The sequence below is a fragment of the Stenella coeruleoalba genome, assembly GCF_951394435.1.
Source record: "Stenella coeruleoalba genome assembly, chromosome: 1".
Lineage (NCBI taxonomy): Eukaryota > Metazoa > Chordata > Mammalia > Artiodactyla > Delphinidae > Stenella > Stenella coeruleoalba.
The window spans coordinates 31,742,567-31,759,079 of record NC_137169.1 but is presented as its reverse complement, the minus strand read 5'-3'; the positions used below and the strand labels follow the sequence as shown (position 1 = coordinate 31,759,079).

Sequence of the window (16,513 nt, the reverse complement as noted above, 5' to 3'; positions counted from 1 at the left end):
TGGTGTCTTTGCAGGTGGGCTGGCAGAGGAGATGGATGGCAAAATTCTTCGTGCTGCTTTTATTCCTTCTGGAGACATCACAGATATTCAGATTCCACTGGATTATGAAACAGGTGTTTATTCAGTGTCACTCATATTCAGCTGCCTAATGCCAGGAAAAGAACTTGAGACATTTTAAGTCATGAGCATTCTGCGTATGGTTGGTATGTATTGAAGTTCAGGAGGATATCTCTCTAGGTCAGTGTGACTGTGATCTTGGTGATGGAATGTTCTGAGGACAGCAAGGCCAGGATGGTGGGGTGGTTATGGGCTGAAATTTACAGAGACTGACAATTTGTTGGATTTGAGGAAAGGCTTTCTCTACCTTGGAATCATTTGGGGGCTTTGATTTCTGATCATTTAATATATAAACCATATAGTAAGAACCAGTGGTGGGGGAGGGGGTGTGGGATGAATTGGGAGATTGGGATTGACGTGTATACACTAATATGTATAAAATGGATAACTAATAAGAACCTGCTGTATAAAAAAATAAAATACAAAAAAAAAAGAAAAAAGAGCCAGTAGGAAGGTAATCTTAGAAAAATCTTAAAAGGTCTGGGTGTTGTATCACCCCACGTCCCTGTGGACCAGACCTCCCTTCTTGGCAGCTATGCTTTTATTTTTTTTAAATTTAATTTTATTTATTTATTTTTGGCTGCATTGGGTCTTCGTTGCTCCACACGGGCTTTCTCTAGTTGTGGCGAGCGGGGGCTCCTCTTTGTTTCAGTGCACAGGCTTCTAATTGCAGTAGCTTCTCTTGTTGCAGAGCACGGGCTCTAGGCGTGCGGGCTCAGAAGTTGTGGCTTGTGGGCTCCAGAGCGCAGGCTCAGTAGTTGTGGTGCACGGGCTTAGTTGTTTCGCAGCATGTGGGATCTTCCCGGACCAGGGCTCAAACCCATGTCCCTTGCATTGGCAGGCGGATTCTTTTTTTTTTTTGTGGTACGCGGGCCTCTCACTGTTGTGGCCTCTCCGGTTGCGGAGCACAGGCTCCGGACGCGCAGGCTCAGCGGCCATGGCTCACAGGCCCAGCCGCTCCACGGCATGTGGGATCTTCCCGGACCAGGGCACGAACCCACGTCCCCTGCATCGGCAGGCAGACTCTCAACCACTGCGCCACCAGGGAAGCCCAGCAGGCGGATTCTTAACCACTGCGCCACCAGGAAAGCCTGGCAGCTATGCTTTTAAAAAGCAGAGGGCAGCGGACAAGCTTAGCCTCGGCAGGGGAGCCTTGGCCTCTGCTCACCAGGGTGAGTTGGTGTCACAGTTGACACTCAGTTGGTGTCACAGTTATATGCACGTTTCTATTTGATCCTTGGCTGTTATTTTCTAAGATAGGAGTTTTAGACCCAGCCTTGCCACTAACTTTGTGCGACACTTAAACTCTCTGAGCCTTCATTGCCTCGATGCTTAAATGAAAGGATAAGATTGGCTTTTTGGTCCTTCTACCTCTGAGTTATATAAATGAGTAACTCCTATTGCTCTTGCTCTCCACCAACTAAATTAACTTTTTCCTGAGGCCAAGCACTGTGCTTTAATAGTCACCTCACCCGGTAGTGAAGTCAGTGCTCTGTGTGCAGTTGATGCTCAGTTGGAATGAGTAATTGACAGATCGACAACTTTTTCTACTTTCTGTAAGTCTTGTAAACAAAGATTCCCAAAATGCTTGGAAAGTAACTTAAATCTTCCATTCTCTTAGTGGTAGAATTGAATACTACAAAATTTAAAAACTTAGTTCACTATTTAGTATGTTTGTTAAAACACACAAAATAACTTTAATATTTCTGGAAACATTGTTGAATAAACCAAGAAAAATGTAAAAATTAGATTTTTGCTTTTTGAATGGCATCTGGATATGGCGTATTTCCTCCTATTGCCCACATATTAACTACCCATTTCTGCTATTATAGAAAAGCACCGAGGATTTGCTTTTGTTGAATCTGTGTTGGCAGAGGTAAGAAATTTTCCCTGGTTAGTATTTGACTAGTGTTGCTGTTGTCATTGGTTACAAAAGGTGCCACTCTCCATTTGAGCGGATGTAGTAATTTTCTGGGGCTGCCATACAAATTACTACAAACTTTGTGGCTTAAAAAAACAGAAATTTATTCTCATAACTTGGAGTCTAGAAGTCTGAAATCAAGGTATTGGCAGGGCCGCGTCCCTCTGAGGAGTCTTTCCTTGACTCTTCCTAGCAATCCTTGGCATTTTTTTGGCTTATAACTGCATCACTTCAGTCTCTGCCCCCGTCTTCACATGGTCTTTTCCACTGCATGTATCTCTCTGTCTTCTCTTCTTATGAGGACACTAGTCATTGGAGTTATGGCCCACCCTAATTCATTATGACCTCATCTTAACTAATTTCATCTGCAAAGAGTATTTCTAAACAGGGTCACATCCTGAGGTTTGGATAGACCTGAAATTTGGGGGGACACTATTCAACCCTCTATAGTGGCTTGGTGGTGACAGTTGCCAAGAGACAGGAAGTTCTGGTTGAAGGAAGGCGCACAAGCCCTGGTTCAGAGTTCCCTTCATGTAGTCAGAATGTGAAAGACAGGCCCTGCAGAGCCCTGAGCCTTCTGGCCTGGCACTGCTCTTTCCTATTTCCTGTGTGTATTCTGTGTCCATAACCTGAGCACCCATCTTTACACCACCAGCTCCAACAAGCAGTTAGTACATGCTCTTTGTTAAATACATACAATCTAGGCCGTAGGAAGGGAAGTAGCATCTTGTTTTTCCAAAGCTTGTGGTACTGAGTTTTAGTTTGCGTGCTAGCTACAAAGAGTTGAACTACACACATCAACTTTTTCCTTGTATTCTTTTGGCAGGATGCCGAAGCAACTATCAAAAACATGGTATGGGGCTTCCCTGGTGGCACAGTGATTGAGAGTCCACCTGCCGATGCAGGGGAAACGGGTTCGTGCCCCGGTCCAGGAAGATCCCGCATGCCGCTGAGCGGCTGGGCCCGTGGGCCGTGGCCACTGAGCCTGCGCATCCGGAGCCTGTGCCCCGCAATGGGAGAGGTCACAACAGTGAGAGGCCCGCGTACCGCAAAAAAAAAAAAAAAAAAAAAAAACATGGTATGGCTGAGAATCTTGCTTTTCACTGAAGCTGTGTTTTGGTGCTACATGGGACCCTGATGCACATATTGTGTTTCCAGTTTCCACAGTTTCAAAGTTATAAAGGAAGCAGAAGTTGCCGTTATTTGAAAGTATTCACTAGGAACTGGCTGCTTATAAAATTAATTCTTATTCAGAAATCCTCCCCATTTAACATTTGTATAAATGTCAACCATCTTATTGGCCAATCTCTCCCTGACATTTTTATATCTATGTCAGGAGTCAGCAAACTAAGTCTATGGGCCAAATCCATTCTGCAGGCTGTTTTTTTTCTTGTTTTTTTTGTTTGTTTTTGTTTTTTGCGGTACGCGGGCCTCTCACTGTTGTGGCCTCTCCCGTTGTGGAGCACAGGCTCCGGATGCGCAGGCTCAGTGGCCATGGCTCACAGGCCCAGCCGCTCCGCGGCATGTGGGATCTTCCCGGACTGGGGCACGAACCCGTGTCCCCTGCATCGGCAGGCAGACTCTCAACCACTGTGCCACCAGGGAAGCCCTGCAGGCTGTTTTTTATATGGCCTATGAGTTAAATGGTTTTTATACTTTTAAGGGTCATAAAAAAAAAAAAAGAAGAAGAACATGCAGCAGAGACTGTATGTATCCCACAACGCCTAAAATATTTACTATCTAGCCCTTTATAGAAAGTTTGCCAACCTGTAGGCTAGGGCAATATACTGCAAATAGAGTGTAACTTGACTGCAAGGTTAAATGGTGAATCTTGTGTAAGAGGCAGGATCTCATGAAGCGTATGGTAGGGATTGTGGAAAACTTCTCTAGTTGGCTCTAGTCAAAAATGTGAGGCTTTTTTGAGCCATTGAATAGTGATGCTCTCATAAAGTTAAACCAATTAACAACTGAGAAAGAGAAAACCCATAGAAGGATTATGACAGGTTGGGTACTTCAAAAGAAAAGGATTTGAATTCCTGTTGCTGAATTACCACAAATTTGGTGGCTTAAAAACAACACTAATGTGTTATCTTACAGTTCTGGAGGTCAGAAGTCCAAAGTGAGTCTCACTTTGGAGCTAAAATGAAGATTTCGGCAGAGTTGTGTTCCTTCTGGGGGCTATAGGGGAGAATGTTTCTTTGCCTTTTTCTCAGCTTCTAGAGAATGGCTATATTCCTTGACTCTTAGCCCCTTCTATCTTCAAGCTGGCAGTGGCAGGGTGAGTTTTTTTCACAGCGCATCACTCTGAAACAGAGTCCTCTGTCTCCCTCTTCACATTTAGAGGATCCTTGTGATTACGTTGGGCCCATCTGAATAATCCAGGATAATATCCTTATTTTAAGGTCAGCTGACTAGCAACCTTCATTCCTTTTTGCCACGTAATATCACATATTCATAGGTTCTGGGGAGTAGGTGGACGTCTTTGTTTGTTTGTTTAATATTTATTTATTTACTTAGGCTGCACTGGGTCTTAGTTGCGGCACGCGGGATCTTCATTGAGACATGTTTAGTTGCAGCATGTGGGATCTTTAGTTGTGGCATGCGGACTTCTTAGTTGCGGCATGCATGTGGGATCTGGTTCCCTGACCAGGGGTCGAAGCCGGGCCCCCTGCATTGGGAGAGCAGAGTCTTACCCACTGGACCACCAGGGAAGTCGCTAGGTGGACATCTTTGGGCAGGCTATTAGTTTGCCTGCCATAAAAAACCCTTAAATGCTTTTGCCCTTGTTTAAAACCTTGGTGATCACTCTTCATGACTAAATGTGAAATAAGGATGTTATTTCATGCCATCATTCAGTTTTTTCTTAATCACTAGAAATAAAGTTAGTACTTTATTTGTCTGTTTCTAAGAACAAAGACATAGCTATAATTGTAACCTAAATCTTATTAAATTAAGGAATCCTTTTTTTCTTTCTTTTTTTAGTTTTCATGAAAAGGCCTCAAACAAACCTTTTTTTTTTTTTCAAGTATTTTATAAATTTATTTATTTATTTTTGGCTGCATTGGGTCTTCGTTGTTGCGTGCTGGCCCTCTCTAGTTGTGGCGAGCAGGGGCTGCTCTTCACTGCGGTGCCCGGACTTCTCATTGCGGTGGCCTCTCTTGTTGTGAACCACAGGCTCTAAGCACTTGGGCTCAGTAGTTCTGGCTCGCGGGCTCTAGAGCGCAGGCTCAGCCGTTGTGGCGCACGGGCCTAGTTGCTCCACGGCATGTGGGATCCTCCCAGACCAGGGCTCGAACCTGTGTCCCCTGCATTGGCAGGCAGATTCCTAACCACTGCACCACGAGGGAAGTCCCACAAACCTTTTTTAAAAAGCTGTCTACCCACCTTCTCCTGGTATCAGTTATTCTTGGATTTTGAAATATTCTTAAACATTATTCCATGTTACCATGTTCTCTGTCATTCTTTCATCAAACATGCCCCTCAACAGTCAGCAATACTATCATTTTCCAGTTCAGTACTGCTCTTGTCTTTTTAAGGTGGACTCAGGTATTTGGTAACTGCGTTTACCCTTTTAATTTCAGAGTCCTGAGCTCAGATCCAAAGATTATGCCAGCAGACCTTTCTGTTGTTGGTGGTGAAATAGAGGAAGTGTGTGGTGGCTCAGGGGCTTTCTGTGGTGAGCTTTTTTTTTTTTATAAATTTATTTATTTATTTAGGCTGTGTTGGGTCTTCAATTCTGTGTGAGGGCTTCCTCTAGTTGCGGCGAGTGGGGGCCACTCTTCATCGCGGTGCGTGGGCCTCTCATTGTCGTGGCCTCTCGTGTTGCAGAGCACAAGCTCCAGACGCGCAGGCTCAGTAGCTGTGGCTCACGGACCCAGTTGCTCTGCGGCATGTGGGATCTTCCCAGACCAGGGCTTGAACCCGTGTGCCCTACATTGGTAGGCAGATTCTCAACCACTGCGCCACCAGGGAAGCCCTCTGTGGTGAGCTTTGTGCTTAGCTGGCCATTGGGGGTTGCAGGCTCCCAACTTAGGACTAATCATGAGCAAGTCTCAGGCTTCTTAGAAGTAAATGGAAGGCTGCCAGGTCTTCTTTCAACCTAACAAGGTTTAAGCAGCTGAGTTGTATTGCACCCTTTTCAGAATGAATCTGAAATGTTTGGGTGGACAATCCATGTCAGTTTGGCCAAAGCAGTGAGAATTAAGGAAGGCTTGTCCAGACCAGGTGAGTGGGGGCAACCACAGATACCCCATCACGTCCTCAGCTGTGGCCTCTGTTGCATTTTTATCTCTGTCTTACTTCCTGCTGTGGGGTAATGTGTACATGAGTAGAGTGGTGTAGAGTAGAGAAGAGAACGCAGCACCTCCAAGGAAATAAAGAGTTTGAGTTTCTCAGAAAGCTGGAGGCCTTGTCCCCATGAAAGTCTTGCTTTGGGACATAGACATAGACTGTGCCCTTCCAGCCTTGACAAGGGCTGGGACTTCCCTTTTGACACGGCTGAGTCCTTCCTCCTTATTCTCACCCACCTGTGCTAAGAGCTGGACTTGAAGGCCTGACATTTCCCAGTGACAGCTTTCATTGCCCTGGGGGGTTCCTAAGATGTAACTTATTTTCTATGGCCTGTGAGAGTCACGTAGTGTGTCCATGTAGTGAGTCCACTTTATGCATCCACGTAGTGCTGACCAAAGCAGCAAAGACTTGGACGTGGCTGATGAGCAGTTGGCTGATAGCTTGAGTTTCTTAACATCTGTTTGATTCTTTCCTTTCATTTTTGTCAGATGATGACTGGTTGAAAATGTTTTCTAGGAAGACTCTTGAAGAGAGGAAAGAGGAAGAAGGGTCAGAGCCTCCCAAAGTGGAAACCCAGGAGGTGAGATTGCAGGCTGCGCTTCCAGAGCGGCTGGCACTCTGCACCCAGCACACTTCTGCTGTGGATGGTGTTGGGGGAATTGAATGGAGAAAGTGTGGGTGTCTTGTCCTTGTAGGGCACTGGGTGAGAAATGCCTTATGTGTGCTTGGTGTCGATTTGTGACGGCTGTTCAACGAGGGGGTATCTCAGATGACAGAGGACACCACCAGTACCCGTCATCCAACGATCTTGCCCGCTCCATCACTGAAGACTTTGGCTCCAGACTCCCTGTCTTCCTGCTCCTACCCTGATTCCACAGAGGCCCTTCCCCAGGTCCAGGGCTCCCCACGCCTGGGCGCTTTCTCCTGCTTCTTGACACACATCTTGACCCTTGCTCCTCAGAATAATACAGGGGCTCCTTCTCCTCTGTCCACCCTTTCCACAGTGGTGTTTCTCTGAGTTCCTTCTGTAGCGCTCGCCTCCTTTCTCCACAATGTCCTTGTGCATTTCAGCCACTTTTGTCCCTTGTCTGAGAGTATCGCAGCCACTCAGGCAGGGTTCTGGTGATTTCTTTATCTCTAGTCCTAGCCCTGACCTCTCTCCTGGGTTTCACATACTTCTGCCTGAATGTCTCACAGTCACCATAAATAAACAAAGCACATCCCAGGTGGATTTCCTCTTTCCTTTCACTCTGGTCTCCCTGAGTGCCTGATTTTAGCTAATTTTGCTGCCTTCTGGTCACTCAAACCAGAAGCTTCAGTTTATTTTAATTCACACATGATGCGTTGCCATATTCTGCTTATTTTATCTTCTAAGTCTTCCTGACTCTTGCCTCTCCTGTCTGTTCCTACTACCTTATCTTGGTTTAGCCTCCATCTTCTGTCCTGTGAATAATGATAGTAGCTTCCTAACTGGTCTCTCTGTCGCAGGCCTGCTTCCTCCTGATCTGAGTAGCCAGGAGGAGCTTTCTGAAGGATGGATCTGAGGATAATTGCTCTCCACAAGCATTTTAAGGACCTCCCTCATGTATAGGATTGAGTCTGGGCTACATCAGAGGCACAGAAGGGCTCTCCATGTTCTGACCCTGCTCATCTCTTTATATTGTAGCCCCATTTTACATTCTAGGAAACAAGAGACTATAGTTACCTATAAATCTGTAGTTATCTACAAATTTATAGTTACCTACAAATGTCATGTGTTGTTTTGTTTTTTTAAATTGGGCCACGCTGTGCGGCTTGCTGGATCTTAGTTCCCAGACCAGGGATTGAGCCTGCTCCCTCGACACTGAAAGCGCGGAATCCTAACCACTGGACCGCCAGGGAGTTCCCAAATCTCTTGTGTTTTTGCATAAGCAGTTCCTTTGCCTAAAATGACCTTTCCAACATAATCTGGCTAATTCCTACTCACCTTTCATCCCTCCCTTCTGGGCTTGCATGGCCTCTGGGCTTCCATGGGACCCGCTATCCTAGCATTTACTGCATTGTTTTGACATTACTTATTTAACGTATTTTATTTTATTTTATTATTATTATTTTTAAACAGAGAACAGGAGTATTTATTTATTTTAAAAATTATTTATTTATTTTTGGCTGTGTTGGGTCTTCGTTTCTGTGCGAGGGCTTTCTCTGGTTGTGGCAAGCAAGGGCCACTCTTCATCGCGGTGCACGGGCCTCTCACTATCACGGCCTCTCTTGTTGCGGAGCACAGGCTCCAGACACACAGGCTCAGTAGTTGTGGCTCACGGGCCTAGCTGCTCCATGGCATGTGGGATCCTCCCAGACCAGGGCTTGAACCCGTGTCCCCTACATTAGCAGGCAGATTCTCAACCACCGCGCCACCAGGGAAGCCCTATTTAACGTATTTTAAATATTGCTTACTCTTTGCCGGGCACTAATGGCTTTACAAATATTTAATCCTATTGGCAGTCCTTTGAGGTAAGTACTAATATTATCCCCAAGTCTAGGTGACGAAACTAGGGCACAGTGAGGTCGAATAACTTGTGGACGTTACATAGCTCAGAAGTGGTGGGGCTGAGGTTTGAATCAAGGCTGTGGGGCTCTAGGATCTGTGTGCCTCTCACAGTTGTGGCTGCCCCTCCCTCACTGAGTAGCCAGTCCTTCAAGGGCAGAAGCCCTATCTTATTTAATAACCTAGGGATTGGCCTGAGAGCTTATACCTACGTGTTGACCTAATCCACACTACAAAGAGATCAGACAGAGACAGTAGAGTTTTCTCTGTCAAACAGGTGGGAAGGTTTCTATTGAATGTTTTATTGTCTAATTAGCCTTGTCCATTTGGAGCACTAAGCAAGGCCCAACTTCCTCCACTGTCTCCTTTCTGAGCACTTAGGCCCTCCTTGCTTCCACTGCAGCCAGCCTGTGGATATGCAGGGCTAAGCATAGAGGAAGGGGGTGGTGTTGCAGAAGTGGGTCCGTTTAACTGACTAAGGTGGGTGGGCTTGAACTGGAAGTTGAAGTTGTTGAGAGTTTTGTGTTTTGAGCCAGAAAAGCGTTGTTCTGTGACTGCAGGGGAGACTGAAGGCAAAGCGAGCTGACGTGTCTGAGGGAGTGAGATGAGATAAAATGCCTGAGGGGTGGGGCTCCGGGTAGACGGTGCTGAGGTCTCCTGTCACTGGGTGTCCGGCTGGGGGCCATGGCCATGGCCTCCACCTTCTGCAGCCCCATCAGGGCCCAAGGCCTTTCCTGTCGGTGCCTTGCTCAGCCCGCTTGCTGCAGTGGGTTCTGGGGTGTCTTCAGAAGAACACTCGCTCTCCTAGTCGGGGAGTCAGGCTGTTCTCTCTAACCTGGCCATTTCTCCTGCGTCTAGGGAGAGCCCGCTGTAAAAAAGGCCCAGTTAAACCCTCAGGTGTACATGGATATCAAGGTCAGGAACAAGCCAGCAGGCCGCATCCAGATGCTCCTGCGTTCAGACATCGTTCCCATGACAGCAGGTGAGCAGGACTCCGGTCAGGATGGCCGGGAAGCTAGTGGCTGAGGAAGCTGCCTGGACTCCTGGGCCCTTGACTATTTCTACCTGAGTCTATCTGAGGCATCTTAGATCTCAGCATCTAGTGACAAATGAGGCAGAACAGGCTTTTCTTTCTTTTTTTTGCCACGCCACATGGCTTGTGGGATCTTAGTTCCCTGACCAGGGATTGGACGCATGCTCCCTGCAGTGGAAGCATGGAGTCCTAACCACTGGACCGCCAGGGAACTCCCAGAACAGGCATTTTTGAAATTCCATAAAGGCTTAGGACTGTTAGAAAGAGTAAGCAGTTGAAAGTTTTGTGATTTGTTTTAATTACTCTCCCATTTGATGTTATTGGGGTTTTTAAAAATAATTTTGTTTTGATATATTTTCAAACTTACAGATAGAATAAGAATTCTATACGAATAGTACAAGGAGCTCTCATATATCCTTTAACTGTTGATTAATTTACTTTTTTGCCCTTACGCTTTATCATTTTGTTTATATACATACATACATACGTGTATTTTTTTTACCCCCATTCTAGTTGAGAGGAAGTTGAAGACATACATCATTCTTCAGTATGAATTTCCTAAGAACAAGAATATTCTCTTACATAATCATAGTACAGCTATCAAAATCAGGAAATTTAACATCAGTATAACACTATTAACTAATCTTCAGGTCATATTCAAATTTCATCACTTATCCCAATATTGTTCTTTATAGTAATGTTAACAATTTCTGTTCCTTGACAAGGAGTCACACATTGCATTTAGTGTGGGGGGGGTCTCTTTAGTCTCCTTTAATTTCTAACAGTTTCTCAGTTTTTTATTGTCTTTCTTGATCTTGACATCTTTGAAGAGACAGGCCAGTTGTTTCTAAGATTGTTTCTTGGTTTGTCTTTGCCTGGTACTTCCGCATGATTAGATTTAGATTATGTGTTTCGGCAGGAATACCTCAGAAGAACGTTGTTTCCTTGTTAGTGCATCATATGAGGAAGTACTCGAGGTCAGTTCCAATGTTTGTGATGTTAACTTTGACCACTTGGTTAAGGAGATCTCTGCCAGGTTTCTCCCCTGGAAGGTTACAATTTTTAAGTTATAAATTAAAAGCTAAAATTTTTCTCCTCACTATCTCCAGCCCATCTCACAGAGGTAACTACTATTGACAGTTGTTGTACGTTGCCTATTTCCTTAAATATTCATAATTACTCTTTTTACCCATGATCCTGTTTTTGTTTGTTTCAATCTAGGTTTTTTTTTTTTTTTAATGCTTATCAAAGTCATAATTGCATACAGTTTAAAGAAAATTGTTCTTTGGAGTTTGTTACAAAACATGACATTCTTCTGCTCCCCCATCGTCATAATTTTTCTGCCCTGCCAGAGGCAACATTCTTTTCCTTTAGGTGATTATTTTGACTTTTATTGCTCTATCTCTGAAAAATATATTCATGTTACTGCTACTTGATTTTTCTCAGTTTTTGGCTGTTATAGGTCAGTTTTTCTGGGAAACAGACTCATGGAGAGGTGGACGCAGGAAGTTTATTGGGGAGTGATCTCAGGAACAACTTCTGTAAGAGAATGAGTGGAGTAGATGGGGCAAAAATAGAGTAATTGACCAGCCTTGCAGTCACACAGAGACCTCAGCTGATCCCATGGGGAGTTTGGGAGCTTGGATATCCCTCCAGAATGTCCAGCTCTGAATTTTAGGCCAGGGGGCCAGGCTTTTGTACCCTCATATGGACCAGTCATGAATTCTGGCTGATTCCCAGGAGTGGTGAGGCAGCTCTCTTTGGCCAAAGGCATTTCCTGAATGGGACCCATCCTGGGGCTGGTAGCATCCAACACTCCTGGGAGGTGAGGGGGTGAGGGAATGCACGTCTTGGTCTTGGAGAGGATCTGTGGGCTTAACCTCAGCATCCATTGCAGTCCACCCATCTGGCAACTCAGATCCGCTTACTTCACCCGGGAACGGCTCCTCCAGGACTCTGGTTGGTCTCTTTTTCTGGGGAAATTTCTAGAGGAATGTTAATGGAACTATAATCCATTGCTGCTCTTGGTCTCAGAACCACAAACGATACTTGTCATCTCCCTCCTCTACTTTATTCCAGATTCCTCTCACCCTCACCTCAGCTGGCTTCTCTGCTTGTCTACATGGCTTACCTGATGAGGTGACCTAGACCTTTTTCCAAGGGGATTTGAGCTCCTGGTCATTGTGCCCTTCCCAGGCCATGGCTGCCCATCAAGATTGGGCAGGGGAGTACAAGAGAGGTCCCATGGGTCCCCCAAACATATTCTGACCAGACCTGTTGTGTAACAGCAGACCTACCTCCTAAAGACCAAGGTCAAGAATCTCGCCAAGATGATGACTCCTTTTCTTACCTGCTTGTCACCTGGCACAAGGAGCCTGAAGTGATCACCCAGTGGCATAGCTTAAAGTGTAATGGGAGTCTGGTTGTCTCCACTGGTGAAGGTGTGCCCACTAGGAACCAGGACCTCTAGACCCACAGAGGCTTGAGTTGCAGGGATGGAAAGTAACAGGAGTGATGGTAACCAGGACCACTCCAGCTTCTACTTCTTGGTTCCTGGACCCCCAGGGACATAGCACTCGCTAATGAGCACTGATTTAGGGCTGTCCTTACAGGAAATCTTTTTTTTTTTTTTTTTTGGCCGAGCCATTCAGCATGCAGGATCTTAGTTCCCTGACCAGGGATCAAACCTGTGCCCCCTGCACTGGGAGCACGGAGTCTTAACCACTGGACCGCCAGGGAAGTCCCCAGGATATCATTTCTGATATCCTAATACCGTCCTTCATAGAAACCTTTCTCCCACTAATGTAGAATCATGCACTGTGTTTGTTGTGTCAGTTTAATCTCCTTTAATCTGGAACTGTTCCTCAGCCTTTGTCTTTTATGACATTGTCGTTTTTGAAGACTCCAGGCCAGTTGTTTTATAGAATGTTCCTCATTTGAGTTTGTTTCCTCATTAGATTCAGGTTATTTTTGGTATTCTTTGCAATACTCCAGAAGTGACATGTCTGTCTCCCTGTCACTTATGTCTATTTTTCCATTACTGGTGAGGGTTACTTGGTTAAGGTTGTGTCTGCCGGTTTTTCCCACTCACAAGGTACTTTTATTCCCCTTTGTAATTGATAAGTGACTTTTAAGGAGACATTTAAGACTTTTTACCTTGTGATTTTTGGTATTCTGTTTTTGATTCTAGACTAAGTCAATTATTACCGTGATGGTAATTTTCTAATTATTGCTCCCTCTGTATTAAAAACATTAGCATTTCTACATTTATTCCAATTAGCCATCTGCTATGAATAAGAGCTTTCTCTTCTTCCTTCCCCCTTTATTTGTTTTGCGTTAGTAGGTCCGTGTGTTAGTGTGCACTCATGAGTCTTTTTATTCATGTTCTACTCCGTTACACTCACTCACTTGTCAGTTGCTCAGATTGTCCTAAGTTTGGCCATCAGGAGCCCCCTCAAGTCTGCTCCTATATCCATTTGACACTCATTTTTTGAGCATTTCCTTACTTTCTGGTACGATAAAAAGATCTGGGCTTATCTGGTACTGTCTCTGCTCTGACCCTGGAATCAGCCATTTCTCCAAGAAGCTCCTGTTCCTTTTAGTAGGAAATAATAATTAGAAATCAAGATCTGGATCCTGAGGAGGTACACTGCTTCTGGGGTGTCACTGAGCCTAGGCCCTTTCAGCCTTCCAGTAGGAAGTGTGTGTGTGTGTGTGTGTGTGTGTGTGTGTGTGTGTGTGTGTGTGTGTATATCTTTAAGCCATGAATTCATACTGATACTCTAATTTCTGTCTAATACTACATATTTATATCACCTTTCTCCCACAGCGAGAGCCTTGGCTCCCAATAGCATCAGTATATTCACATACTGTTCAATCCTACAGTACAAAATAGTTTCAGAATTGCTACATTTGTACCACTACCAACAAACAGTTTTTTTGCAGTTCTTTTTCTTCAGTCTGTAAAGGGTCCAAATACTGTGTTCAAAGAGTTCTTAGATTCCTTTCTTCTGTATGGCTAAGTTATCCATTTAACTTAAGTTCTCACTTGTTTCTCTTTGTGTTCCGTTTTAGGGGTTCCACCCCCACCCCCGGCCTTATTGATTTAGTTTTATTTTTTGAATAAACACTGACAGGCTTCAGAAATCAAAACTATACCAAGAGGAGGGAGTTGTGTCACTCCCTCCCACTCCCTCTGCCCCTATTCCCACCCACCTTCTATGAGTAACCAATTTCATTAGTGCCTGGTTGATCCTCCTTTTGTTTCCTTTTGCAAAAATGAACAGATATAGGAGTATTTCCTTATTTCCTTCCTTCTTTCACAGCATGTAGCATATTGTGTATTCTCTTTTGCACTTTGCTTTTTTCGCTAAACAACATATCCTGGAAATCACTCCGTATCAGTTCACAGAGATCTCCTATTCTTGTTCATAATACTTCACAAGGTGGACATACCATAGTTTATTCAGCAAGATTCTGGTGCTTGGGCATTTAGGTTGTTTCCATTATACTGCGGTTACAAATAATGTGTATGTGGATTTCATATCGTTGGAGGTATATCTTCAGGGTCATTCCTAAAAGTAGGGTTACTGGGTCAAAGGGTAAATGCACAAGTAGTTTTGTTAGATATTGCCAAATTCTCCTACAAAGAGGTATCATTTTGCATTCCCTCTAGTAATGTGTGGGAATACCTGTTTCCCTGGCTTCACTCACAGATTGTGTTTTTAAGTTTTTGAATTTTGGCTAGTCTGATAGGCAAGAAATGGTGTCTCAAAGTATTGATAGTTTTAATTTATGTTTTTCTTATTATGGTTGTCAAAGAATATCTTTTTATATATTTAATGACTTATAACAAAAACTGTCCCCCCAAAATGATTTTTTTATGTCTTCTGTCGCTTTTTCTGTTAAGTTTGATCTTGTTTTTCCTTCCACTTTTTAAGAGTTCTTCATATATGGGGATATTAGATTTTCTGTGATATACGTTGCCAATGAATATTTCTCCCAGTTTGTCATTTTTTGTTGTTGTTTTTACTTTGTTTATAGTTTTTTTGCCATGCAAAAGTTGTTGAATTTTTTTTTTTAATTGCCCCTGGGTTTTGAGTGATAGTTGGAAAGTCCTTCCTCACACCCAGGTTATAGAAGAATCCAACCCATGTTGTCCTCTAGTACCGATAATTAATTTTTTCTTTGCATTTAGATATCTGATCCATTTGGAGTTTATTCTTGCAGTGAGGTAAGTTGTAAGTCCAGCTTCACCTTTTTGCAAATGTTTGTTCATATGTCCCAGCACCGTTTTAGAAAATGTCCATTTTTGCCCCAACGATTTTAAGATGACAGCTTTTATGAAATACTGAATTATATGTACCTTGGTCTGTTTCTGGACTGTCCTATTCCCCTGGTCTGTTCAGTCTCTTTGTGTGCTGTACCACTAGTAAACGTTTACTTCAAGTGAAGGTAATATATACTTTCTCAGATTCTGAGAGCTGGAGGTTTAACTCTCCAGTTAGATATTTTTAACCCCGGCACCTTTTCCTTTCTCGGCCCCGGAGAATTTCCGCTGCCTGTGCACCCATGAGAAGGGCTTTGGCTTCAAGGGCAGCAGCTTCCACCGCATCATCCCCCAGTTCATGTGCCAGGGCGGCGATTTCACCAACCACAGCAGCACCAGGGGCAAGTCTATCTATGGGAAAGTTTGATGATGAAAACTTCATCCTCAAACACATGGGACCAGGTGGGACCCCATCGGTGGGTGGTGATCGGCGGGCCGGGCTGGGGCCAGGTGACTGTGCGGGGGGAGTGATGGGCTGTGGTTCTGGTCTCCAGACTGCCACCCAGCGAACGGAGGAGAGGCATTCAGCCTGGCTAGAGCTTTAGGCTTCTAAAGGTTTTTTTGTTTTTTATTTTGACTTACTCAAGTTCATGCTTGCCTCCTTTTAAGAGGAAAAGGCGTATAGCCTGGTCCTGCTGCTACAATGATGTGTTGTTACTGTTTTTGTAACTTTTTATTTTATATAATTTCAAGTTTACCAAAAATTTACCAGAACAGAACAAGGAGCCCCTGCCTGTAAACCTTTTATATGCCGTTCACCCACATCACCAGTTGTTTGCTGGTGACCATCGTTCCCCACTTATTCTAGTCTCTTTCTGTATATATTTATAGACAATGTCTATTTGGGAGCAGCCATTTGAGAGTAAGCCAGAGACCTCACACACTTTCACCACTAAATACCTCATTGTGTTATTTCCTAAGAACAAGGGCATTTTTAGTATTACCACAATATATAGTTATCAAATGCAGAAAATTAACACTGATACAATACTGTCACCTACAGTGCATATTCAGGTTTCATCGTGGTCACAGTAATGTCCTTTCTGAGGTATTTATAGTTGAAATGTATCATCTGCTCACACAGTCGTGGTCCAACCCCTCCCCTCCCCCACCCCCAAAACACTGACGTTTGTTTGCGTCTGCCTCCTCATTTCCCGGGCTCCGTCACCAGCTGTGCTTCCCTCACTCTTGCCTTCCAGCTACACTGCCTTTTGCTTGCTCTCTCCTGCTCACCTGGTACAAAACTCCCATGTGCCCACGCACCGGGTCCCCTTCAGGTTGAGGAGCACAGCCCAG

At 44.4% G+C, this 16,513-nt stretch overlaps 1 long non-coding RNA gene across 1 annotated transcript; it reads left to right on the top strand.

Annotated features, from left to right (window-relative positions):
* The first annotated feature begins 5,533 nt into the window (after positions 1–5,533).
* LOC307184105 lies at positions 5,534–15,263 on the top strand. Its single transcript, XR_013827659.1, has 3 exons — positions 5,534–6,908; positions 9,714–9,837; positions 15,086–15,263. It is a non-coding gene; the product is annotated as an uncharacterized lncRNA (long non-coding RNA).
* The last annotated feature ends 1,250 nt before the right edge of the window (positions 15,264–16,513 follow it).